Genomic DNA, 12,142 nt, shown 5'->3' with positions numbered 1-12,142 from the left:
TACAGTTATAACTTTGACAAAAATGTATTAATATTTAAAGAAGTAATATAACTTTTACTTAAAAAACATTTTATTGCAACTGGGCAAGGTGGCTCAACCCTGTAATCCCAGCACTTTGGGAGGCTGAGGCGGGCAGATCACCTGAGGTCAGGAGTTCAAGACCAGCCTGGCCAACATGGCGAAATCCTGTCTCTAATAAAAATACGAAAGTTAGCCGGGTGTGGTGGCGGGCGCCTGTAGTCCCAGCTACTCCAAAGGCTGAGGCAGGAGAATTGCTTGAACCCGGGAGGTGGAGGGCAGTGAGCGGAGATTGTACCACTGCACTCCAGCCTAGAGCAAAAAACAAAAAAAACAAAAACATTTTGACCAGGCGCGGTGGCTCACACCTGTAATCCCAGCACTTCGGGAGGCCGAGGCGGGTGGATCACAAGGTTAGGAGTTCAACATCAGCCTAGCCAAGATGGTGAAACCTTGTCTCTACTAAAAATACAAATATTAGCCAGGTGTGCGGTGACAGGCGCCTGTAATCCCAGCTAGTCGAGAGGCTGAGGCAAGAGAATCGCTTGAACCCAGGGTCGGGGTGGAAGGTGCAGTGAGCCAAGATCATGGCACTACACTCCAGCCTGGGTGACAGAGTGAGACTCTGTTTCAAAAAATATATATATTTATTGGCAAAGACATAAATGATTTAACAATATTTTTGTGTTCCTCACACCTTACTGAACATATTAGGTTAAACTTGATCCTTTTAAATTAATATTAGATATCAGCCTCAGAAAATTCTTTTTGTTTTCATTGAGGTAAATGTACATACAGTGAAATGCACAGTTTAATGAATTTTGACAAATGCATACACCTGTGTAACCATCACTCAAATTGAGACACAGAACATTCTCATGGAGAGTTCCCAGCCCATAGGCAAACACCGTTCTGATTTCCAACAACATAGATTAGTTTTTGCCTGTTCTTGAATTCACATCAATTGAACATACAGTGTGTGCTTTTTTGTGTCTGGATTCATTCACTTAACACAATGTTTTTGGGATGCATCCATGTGGTGTTTTTTGTTTTTGAGACAGAGTCTCACTCTGTAGCCCAGGCTGGAGTATAGTGGCGCAATCTCAGCTCACTGCAACCTCTGCCTCTTGGGTTCAAGTGATTCTCCTGCCTCAGCCTCCCGAGTAGCTGGGATTACAGGTGCCTGCCACTGCACCTGGCTATTTTGGGGGAGTTTTAGAGACAGGGTTTCATCATGTTGGCCAGGCTGGTCTTGAACTCCTGACCTTGTGATCCACCCGCCTCAGCCTCCCAAAGTGCTGGGATTACAGGCATGAAACCACGCCTGGCGTATAATTTTATTTTTAATTGCCGAATAATATTCTATCGTGTACATATACTATAGTTGGTTTACTATTCTCCTATTGATAGACATCTGATTGTTTCCAGTTCGGAGCTTAATGAATAAAGTGGCTGTAAACATTTGTGTACACGTCTTTTTGGGTAGGTATGTTTTTATTTCTTTTCCTTTTTTTTTTTTTTTTTGAGACACGGTCTCACCCTGTCACCCAGGCTAGAGTGCGATGGCATGATCCGAGCTCACTGCAGCTAGGCATCCTCTTGTCTCAGCCCATAAAATGTCGGGATTACAGGGATGACCCACTACAACTGGCCAACTGTTTGCTTTTGTGAAGGTCTGTTCAAATTTTTTGCCTATTTTTAAAAACTATTTATTTATTGAGATAGGGTCTCAGTCTGTTGCCCAGGCTGGAGTGCAGTGGCTCAGTCATGGCTCACTGCAGCCTCCACTTCCTAGGCTCAGGTGATCCTCCCACCTCAGCCTCCCCAGTAGCTGGGACTGCAGGCATGCACCACCACATCCGGCTAATTTTTGTATTTTTTGTAGAGATGCAGTTTTGCCATGTCACCCAGGCTGTTACCCATTTGTAAAAAATTGTTTTATTTATTTATTTATTTTACAGTGAGTCTCACTGTGTTGTCCAGGCTGGTCTTGAACTGTTGATCTCAAACAATCCTCTTTCTTCAGCCTTCCAAGTAGCTGGGATTATAGGCGTGAACCACTCCACGTGGCCTTTTGCTGGTTTTTAAAAATCAAGTTGTTTATTATTGATTTGTAGTCATTCTTTATATATTCTGGATATAAGTCCTTTGTCAGCTATATGTATTGCAAATATTCACTCTCAGTCCATGGCTTGTCTTTTTATTTTCTTAACAGTATATTTTGATGAGCAATAGTTCTTAATTTGAATGAAGTTCAAATTAACACTTTTGCAACTACTTAGTGCTTTTTGCATCTTCTCTAAGACATCTTTGCCTGCCCCAAGGTTGCACGATATTTACCATATTTTCCTCTAAAAGCTATCTCACTGCAGCTTAGACCTCCCAAGCCCAAGCGATCCTCCTACCTCAGCTTCCCAAGTAACTGGGACTTTCTTTTCCCCTTTTTTTTTTCTTCTTGAGACAGGGTCTCACTCTGTCACCCAGGCTGGAGTGCAGTTGCATAATCAGAGCTCACTGCAGCCATGAACTACTAGGATCTAGGTGTATGCCACCAAGCCCATCTAATTTATATATTTTTTATAGAGACGGGGTTTCGCCACGTTGCCAGGCTGGTCTTGAACTCCTGGGCTCAAGCAGTCCTCCTGCCTGGGCCTCCCAAAGTGCTGGGATTACAGGCATAAGCCACTGTGCCCCACCATATTAGTTTTATATTCAGGTCTATGATTTGTCTTGAATTAGTGTGAGGGATGTGAGGTGGATGTTGAAGTTCATTATTTTCCATATGGAAATCCAATTATTCCAGCACCATTTGTTGAAAGAAATATTTCTCCAATGTCTTGCCTTGGTACCTTGGTCAAAAACCTATTGGCCATTTATGTGTGGATTTATTTTTAAACTTGCTATTCTGTTCCACTGTTCTCATCTGTTCTTAGGTCTATACCACATTGTCTTGATTACTGTAGCTTTATAACGACTCTTGAAATCAAGTGTAGTCAGTCTTTAAATTGGCTATTGCAAGTCATCCAATTTTGTTCTTTTTCTCCAAGATACTTTATTTTTGGCTCTTCTAACTCACTTGCAGTTATATTTACATTTTGGCACCAATTTGTCAACTTCCATGTTTTAAAAGGCCCCTTGGGATTTTGACTCAGTTAGCTTTCACTGTGTAACAGCACATGTTCACCTCGAGACACCTCTGTGCATTAGCTGGCGGTTGGCTGATGCAGCTGCATGTGGCTGGGAGGCTCTGCCTCCAGATGGACCTGGCTTCACATTCCCTTGGCGACCAGGCTGAGGAAGATGCAGGGAGGAAGGTTTCTCTAGGCCACCTGGCTGGGACCAACCCCGCAGCCAGACGGGGCAACTGCATGTAAGCCTCTCAGGGCAGGACTGCTGACATCCTGTCCACCGCTGGTAGTCACATGGTTGAGCTCAGCGCCACTGGGCTGAGGAATCAACTGTGAAGGCAAGGGAGCGATGACTTTTGGACAGTAATCTCATCTATCACACCTTTCTGCAGACACCCAGACTCAATTTGGGTCACAAAAGATCCTTTTTTTTTTTTTCTTTTTTTTTCTTTTTTGAGACAGAGTCTTGCTCCGTCGCCCAGGCTGGAGTGCAGCGGCCGGATCTCAGCTCACTGCAAGCTCCGCCTCCCAGGTTTACACCATTCTCCTGCCTCAGCCTCCCGAGTAGCTGGGACTACAGGCGCCCGCCACCTCGCCCGGCTAATTTTTTGTGTTTTCGGTAGAGATGGGGTTTCACCGTGTTAGCCGGGTTTGTCTCGAACTCCTGACCTCAGGTGATCCACCCGCCTCGGCCTCCCAAAGTGCTGGGATTACAGGCGTGAGCCACCGCGCCCGGCCACAAAAGATCCTTTTGAAAGCCAGGTGACTTCAGTTGTAGCTTCCATCACCCTGAGGCAGGACGACTGAGTGGCCAGCTGTGGGTCCTCACCCAGGACTGTCGGTAGGAGAGCACCGTGTGAGTTCTGGAGGATAGCCTGGGAGGAGTCAGAGCACTGAGTCACTGTAACAGAATTTCCTTCCATTCTCACCCATGCTTCCTGGGACCGCAGCTGTAAGCACTGACATTCACAAACATGGGGGATGGAAAAGAATTGTTGAAGAGCCCTGAGTCCAGCAATGGGCCACCCGGTTCTTCCTGAACCTGGGAATGAGAAAAAGAAAGGTTCACTATTTTCCTTAAGAGATTATTTCCAACAAAAATGTATACCTAATGAGTGACACTTTCATGACTAAGAATTATTATTCAAACTTTGTAATACATTTGTGTTTGATTAGTTGTGTGCTGACAACTGTAATAAGTAAACCCAGAAGAATTTTTTCTAACACTTGGTCTCACAGGAAATAAAAACGTAAGATTTCAATTTATATATACTTTTTGTTGTAGACAAGTATATAGCATAATCAATAAGATTTTCAAACATAAAAGAATTTCCTTAGGATAAAAACACGTGGAAGAATTACAATGGAAAATGGGTTCTGTGAGGAAAAGAGCAATGTGAAATATTAAAGAAGGCTCAGGCACAGTCCTCCGTGCCCTCAGAGTCAACCAACTGTGGATGGAAAATGTAGTCCGGCCTATGATGGTTATCTCTGTACTGAAGGTGTACACACATTTTTCTTGTCATTATTCTCTAAACAATACAGTATAATTATTTACTACATGGCATTTCACATTGTGTTAGGTATTAGAAGTAATCTAGGCCGGGCACGGTGGCTCACGCCTATAATCCCAGCACTTTGGGAGGCTGAGGTTGGCGGATCACGAGGTCAAGAGCTTAAGACCACCCTGGCCAACATGGTGAAACTCCATCTCTACTAAAAATACAAAAATTAGCCAAGTATGGTGGCGGGCACCTGTAATCCCAGCTACTCGGGAGGCTGAGGCAGGAGAATTGCTTGAACCCGGGAGGCTGAGGTTGCAGTGAGCCAAGATCGCACCACTGCACTCCAGCCTGACAATAGAGCGGGACTCCGTCTCAAACAAACAAACAAAAAGTAATCTAGAGATGATTTAAAGTACGTGGGAGGATGTAGGCTATATGCAAATACTGCACCATTTTACATCAGGGACTTGAGCTGTGCATTTCGGTATCCACTGGGGGTCCTGGAACCGATGCCCCACAAATACAGAGGGACAACTACACTGTTTTGACTGGATTATATAAGATATCAAATCGATATGGTATTTTTCTTTTCCATCTGGTTACATTTTTAAAAGTGATATGACAGTTTTATTTTTAAGTGTCAATATTTACAATGTTCCAGAAGTTGTATTCTTTGTAACTATTTAAACGTACATAATATTTTAGGTGTCAACTTAATATGTAAGGGGGGTAAAAAAACATTTAAAATGACATTTGGGGGTATGTAAACAAAACTGAAGACTGCCGATGCCGAGTGCATTCAGTGTACGGTGGAGTCAGAAGAAACCCAGAGATTGGCTACAGACTCCCTGGTGTGATCGTGCCACTGTACATGCTGGGACTAAGCTGCTGGGTTCCAGCTTGGCTGTGGGATCCCTCTGCCTCAGTTTATCATCAGAGGATGAGGGTAGGTGTTCCGAGGCTTGAATGAGTAAACACTCATGCAGTGCCTCGAACAGGTACTTGGGCCAGAGAAGCGCCCTGTGCCAGTGTCTGCCTTTTGATGGAAATGCATCTCTTAGGAGGCAGTGCAGGAGCCCATGGGCTGTTAGGTCATCTTCCCATGGACCCGTGCCGAGTTCTGCTTCTTCAAGAAACACAGAACAAGACTCTTCCCTTCTCTATATGTGAGCCCAATAAGAGTATATTAGTCCACTTTGGGCTGCTATAACAAAATACCATAGACTGGGCAGCTTATGACCAACAGAAATGTATTTCTCATAGTTCTGGAGTCTGCAAAGTCCAAGATCAAGGCGCCAGCAGATTCAGTGTCTGCTGAGGGCCTTCTTCCTGGTCCATAGATGACAGCTTCTCCCTGTATCCTCATGTGGTAGAAGGGGCAAGGCACTTACCTGAGACCTCTTTTTTTATTTTTATTCTTTTTAGAAATGGAGTCTTGTACTGTCACCCAGGCTGGAGTGCAGTGGTGTGATACATCTTATTATACCCTTGAACTCCTGGGCTCAAGAGATCCTCCCACCTCAGCATCCCAAGTAGCTGGAACCACAGGTGCGCACCACTGCAATGGGCTTTTTTTTCCTCCCCCTCAAGACAGAGTCTCACTCTGTCACCCAGGCTGGCGTGCAATGGGGCAATCTTGGCTCACTGCAACCTCTGCCTCCTGGGTTCAAGCGATTCTCCTGCCTCAACCTCCCAAGTAGCTGGGATTACAAGCCCACACCACTATGGTGGGCTAATTTTTGTATTTTTAGTAGAGACGGGGTTTCACCACGTTGGCCAGGCTGGTCTCAGGTGATCCGCCTGCCTCAGCCTCCCAGAGTGCTGGGATTACAGGCGTGAGTCACCGTGCCCCGTCGGCTAATTTTTTTTTTCAAGACAGAGTTTTGGCCGTGCATAGTGGCTCATACCTGTAATCTCAGCACTTGGGAGGCCGAGGCTGGTGGATCACCGGAGGCCGGGAATTTGAGACCAACCTAGGCAACATGGCAAAAACCCATCTCTACTAAAAATACAAAAATTAGCCAGGTGTGTTGGTGCACTCAGCTACTCAGGAGGCTGAGACATGAGAATAGAATTGCTTGAACCCAGGAGGTGGAGGCTGCAGTGAGCTGAGATCGCACCACTGCACTCCAGTCTGGGTAACAGAGGGAGACTCTGTCTCAAAAAATAAAGAAAGAAAATAAAGAAAAAGAAAAAAAAAAAAAAGATGGAGTCTCGCATTGTTGCCCAGTCTGGTCTCAACTCCTGTTCTCAAGCGATTCTCCCGCCTTGGCCCCTTGAGGAGCTGGGATTATAAGTGCCAGGCAAACAAGGCCTCTTTTATTTTATGTATTTATATTTATTTTTTGAGAAAGAGTCTTGCTCTGTCACCCAGGCTGGGGTGCAATGGCATGATTTCAGCTCACTGCAACTTCTGTCTCCTAGGCTCAAGCGATTCTCCCACCTCAGCCTCCCAAGTAGCTGGGAGTATAGTCGTGCGCCACCATGCCTGGCTAATTTTTGTATTTTTCGTAGAGATGGGTTTTTGCCATGTTGGCCAGGCTGGCCTCAAACTCCTGAGCTCAAGTGATCCACTAACAGGGCTTCTTTTATAAGGGTGCTAATCCCAATTGTGAGGGCTCCATCCTCATGAAACAATCACCTCCTAAGGGCCCCACCTAATACCATCACCTTTCATGTTAAGATTTCAACATACGCATTTTGTTGGGGGAAACACACACTTAGATGATGGCAAAATGTTTGAAACAGTGACTCCTCCCACCCACTGCCTGAAATTGTCCTGTTATGTATCCTTCTGCTTCTCAATTCTGATGGCCCTCTTCCATGTGTGATGCCACTGGCAAATGCAGGCTCTTGAAACAGAGGAGCTTAGGAGAGTGTTGGGCTGTTATGTAGAGAGTATCCACTAAGGGACCAGGCCCTCATCAGGAACGGGACACATGTGCTCTCACTGTTGGTCACAACCAGCCATGTTCCCAATGAGGAGGCCACACCAGTCTCAGTGGGCTCACAGGGTATCCAGGACTGGGTTCCAGAGCTGCACACCCCACCTGTTGCCTCTTCACAGAAGCGGGGCATCTACCTTCCTCAGGTTAGTGTTGGTGGAACAAAAACACAAAGCACAACGTCAGTGCCGTGCCATTTCCTGTCACCCCAGCGTCCCAATCCATGAGCTTGCCGTCTCCCTCCATTGTGATATTCTGTCATGTTTCACAGATTTCTGTGCAGAGGTTTTGTACATCTTTCTTTTCATTTGTTCTTCCATTTTTAACTTTTCTTTTTTCTTTCTCTTTTTTAATTTTTTTGACGGTCTCCCTCTGTTGGCCAGGCTGAAGTACAGTGGCGTGATCACAGCTTACTGTTGCCTTCAATTCCCAGGCTCAAGCCATCCTCTTGCCTCAGCCTCCCAATTAGCTGAGACTACAGGTACGCGCCACTGTGTCCAGCCTCATTCTATTTACATTTTATTTTTAGGCCAGGCCTGATGGCTCATGCCTGTAAACCCAGCACTATGGGAGGTTGAGGTGGGTGGATCACTTGAGGCCAGGAGTTCGAGACCAGCCTGGCCACCATGGCAAAACCCCGTCTCTACTAAAAATACAAAAATTAGCCAGGCGTGGTTGTGCACGCCTGCAGTCCCAGCTACTTGGGAGGCTGAGGCACGAGAATTGCTCGAACCTGGGAGACAGAGGTTTCAGTGAGCCAAGATCACGCCACTGCCCTCCAGCCTGGGTGACAGAGTGAGACTCTGTCTCAAAAATAAATAATTTTTTATTTTTAATTGTCATTAGTATATAGAATTATGGTTAATTTTAAAATATTGGTCTTATAGCCAAAATCCTTGCTAAACAATGTATCACTATATTATTATTTTTTTTTGGGTCGGAGTCTTGCTCTGTCGCCCAGGCTGGAGTGCAGTAGCCGGATCTCGGCTCACTGCAAGCTCCGCCTCCCGGGTTTACACCATTCTCCTGCCTCAGCCTCCCAAGTAGCTGGGACTACAGGCACCCGCCACCACGCCCAGCTAGTTTTTTGTATTTTTTAGTAGAGACAGGGTTTCACCGTGTTAGCCAGGATGGTCTCGATCTCCTGACCTCGTGATCCACCCGCCTCGGCCTCCCAAAGTGCTGGGATTACAGGCGTGAGCCACCGCGCCCGGCTATATTATTTCAAAGAAACATGATGCTAGATAAGAATAACAGTATAAAGGAGTCATTGTGGAAAAGCTGAAAGTTGACAGTTGTTCACATCATTATATGCTCGGCTTCTTTGACAATATTTACTTAATGTTTCTCCCCATAGGAAAGATAGGTTTTGTTTTGTTTTGTTTTTCAGACAGCATCTCGCTCTATCACCCAGACTAAAGCGCAGTGGTACGATCACAGCTCACTGCAGCCTCAGCCTCCCTGAGGGCTTAGGTGATCTCCCACCTCAGCCTCCTGAGTGACTGGGACTACAAGCACACAACCATGTCCCACTAATTTTTGTATTTTTTGTATAGATAGGGTCCCACTCTGTTGCCCAGACTGGTATCAATCTGTGCTCAAGCCACCTGCCCACCTCAGCCTCCCAAAGTGCTGGAATTACAGGTGTAAGCCACCATCCTTAGTGAAAGATAGCTTTTCTCTTTTAACTCCAGAAAATGCTACAAGATGGATACACCACATCCACACAAATCTCCCAAGGACTTTAGAGAAGATGCATTTGGATGAATTTGTAACTCTTGACCTTAAACAATTTGGGGCAGCACCTCTCATTGTGCCCTGGGTGGTCCTCACATCAGGCTTAGAAACACTAGCTGGGCTGGGCGTGGTGGCTCACGCCTGCAATTCCAGCACTTTGGGAGGTGGATCAAAGTGGATCAAAAGGTGGACGCAGGTGGATCAAAAGGTCAGGAGTTCGAGACCAGCCTGGCCAATATGGTGAAACCCCGTCTCTACTACAAATATGAAAAATTAGCTGGGCATGGTGGCACATGCCAGTAGTCCCAGCTACTCGGGAGGCTGAGGTAGGAGAATCGCTTGAACCCGGGAGGTGGAGGTTGCAGTGAGCCGGGATTGTACCACTGGCACTCCAGCCTGTGCAACAGAGTGAGACTCCATCTCAAAAAAAAAAAAAAAAAAAAAAGAAGAAAGAAAGAAAGAAACACCAGCTGTCCTCAGGCTGGGGCAAAGGAAGGCAAGGGCACCCACACCTCGTAGGTGAGACACCATCCTTTGAAGAGGAACTACATTCAGAGTTAAATTTAGGGAGCTGTAAGTAAGTGTGCCAGACTAAAAGGCAGAGATCAATGCCTGCCTGAAAAAAATACAGTTTGAAAAGAAAAAAATAATAAAACAAAAATAAAATGCAGTTTGACTGGGCATGGTGACTCACGCCTGTAATTCCAGCACTTTGGGAGGCTAAGGCAGGCAGATCACTTGAGGTCGGGAGCTCAAGAGAAGCCTGGCCAACATGGTGAAACCCCATCTCTACTAAAAATACAAAAATTAGCCAGGCGTGGTGGCATGCGCCTGTAATCCCAGCTACTGGGGAGGCTGAGGCAGGAGAATCACTTGAACGCGGGAGGCGAAGGCTGCAGTGAGTGGAGATTACACTCATTGCTCTCCAGTCTAGGAGACAGAGCAAGGCACTGTCTAAAAAAAAAAAGAAAAATGTGATTTGAAAGGTGACAGAGGGCCAAAATGAAATACCTCTTGTCTAGAGATGGTTACCTGGAGAAGCAGAAGGTGTGGCCTGCATTCAGACCTGTTCACCAGTCAAGGGAACACCATATCCAGGCCCCTCCACCCCATCCTGCCAAGGGGGCCCGGCTGGCAGACCCAGTGGAGGATGGCACTGGCAGATTTTAAAGAGAGTATCATGGCCTGTTTTTGTTCTGTTTCTGAAACAGGGTCTCACTCTGTCACCCAGGCTGGAATGCAGTGGCACAGTTATAGCTCACTGCAGCCTCGACCTCCTGGTCTCATGCAATCCTCCCACCTCAGCCTCCTGAGTAGCTGGGACTACAGATGTGTGCCACCATGTTCAGCTAATTTTTAATTTTTATTTTGTAGTGATGGGGTCTCCCTGTGTTGTCCAGGCTGATCTGGAATGCCTGGCCTCAAGCAGTCCTCTCACCTTGGCCTCCCAAAGCACTGAGACTCTGGGCACAAACCACTGCATATGGCCTGCTTAGTTGTTGTTGTTTTTTTTTAGATGGAGTCTCGCTCTGTCGTCCAGGCTGGAGTGCAGTGGCACAGTCTTGGCTTATTACAACCTCCACCTTCCAGGTTCAAGCGATTCTCCTTCCTCAGCCTCCTGAGTAGCTGGGACTACAGGCGCGTGCCACCACAACCAGCTAATTTTTTATATTTTTAGTAGAGACAGGGTTTTGCCATGTTAGCCAGGATGGTCTCAGTCTCCTGACCTCATGATCCACCCACCTCAGCCTCCCAAAATGCTAGGATTACAGGTGTGAGTCACCGCTCCCGGCCACCTGCTTAGTTTTTAATTAAACACACACACACACACACACACACAGTCTGGGCACAGTGTCTCACACCTGTAGTCCCAGCACTTTGGGGGACTGAGGTTGGTGGATCGCTTGAACCCAGGAATTTGAAACCAGCCTGGGCAATGTGGTGAAACATCATCTCTACAAAAATTAGCTGAGCCTGGTGGTATACTCCTGTAGTCCTAGCAACTTGGGAGGCTGAGGTAGGAGGATCACTTGAGTCCAGGAGGTCAAAGAGGCTGCAGTGAGCTATGATTGCACCACTGCACTCCAGCATGGGCAAGAGTGAGACCCTGTCTAGAAAAATACAAAAACAAAAAAATAAGGTCAGGTGTGGTGGCTCATGCCTGTAATTCCAGCACTTAGAGGGGGCCAAGGTGGGAGGATCACTTGGGCCAAGCAGTTCAAGACCAACCTGAGCAGCATAGTGAGACTTGTCTCTACAAAAGTTTTTAACAATTAGCCAGGCACGGTGGCATGCACCTGTGGTCCCAGCTACTCAGGAGACTGAGGTGGGAGGATCACTTGAGCCTGGGAAGTCAAGGCTGCAATGAGCTGTATTTTCACCACTACATTTCTGCTTTGGTGACCCTGTCTCAAAGTATATATTACTCAAAGAATCACAGACTATTAGAGCCGGAAGGGATCACAGAAGACCTCTACCTCCATGTTTCCTAAAGTATGCTCCATGGAACCTCGAGGTACCTCGTGAAAAAAGGGTTCTGTGGCTAAATGGGTTTGGGGCAGGTTGCATACTCTCTCACGCCCTCCTTCCTCTTTGTAGAAGCATGACTCTTCTCACTTTGCTAAAGGCTCTGAGAAGACCTGCAGACAATAAACTTATGTATTGTTGTTTGATCCAGTGCTTCCCAATTTACCTGACTTCCCAAAGCTTCTTTAATCATGTGCAGAACATGTTTTAGGAACAAATGATTTGCTCCAGTGCCTGCATTTTAGTCTTGAAGAAACAAAGTGCCCCCAAAGCCGAGGGCTTT

This window comes from Macaca fascicularis, chromosome 8 (assembly GCF_037993035.2).
Source record: "Macaca fascicularis isolate 582-1 chromosome 8, T2T-MFA8v1.1".
In the NCBI taxonomy this organism is placed as follows: domain Eukaryota; kingdom Metazoa; phylum Chordata; class Mammalia; order Primates; family Cercopithecidae; genus Macaca; species Macaca fascicularis.
This window is presented reverse-complemented; position numbering follows the sequence as displayed.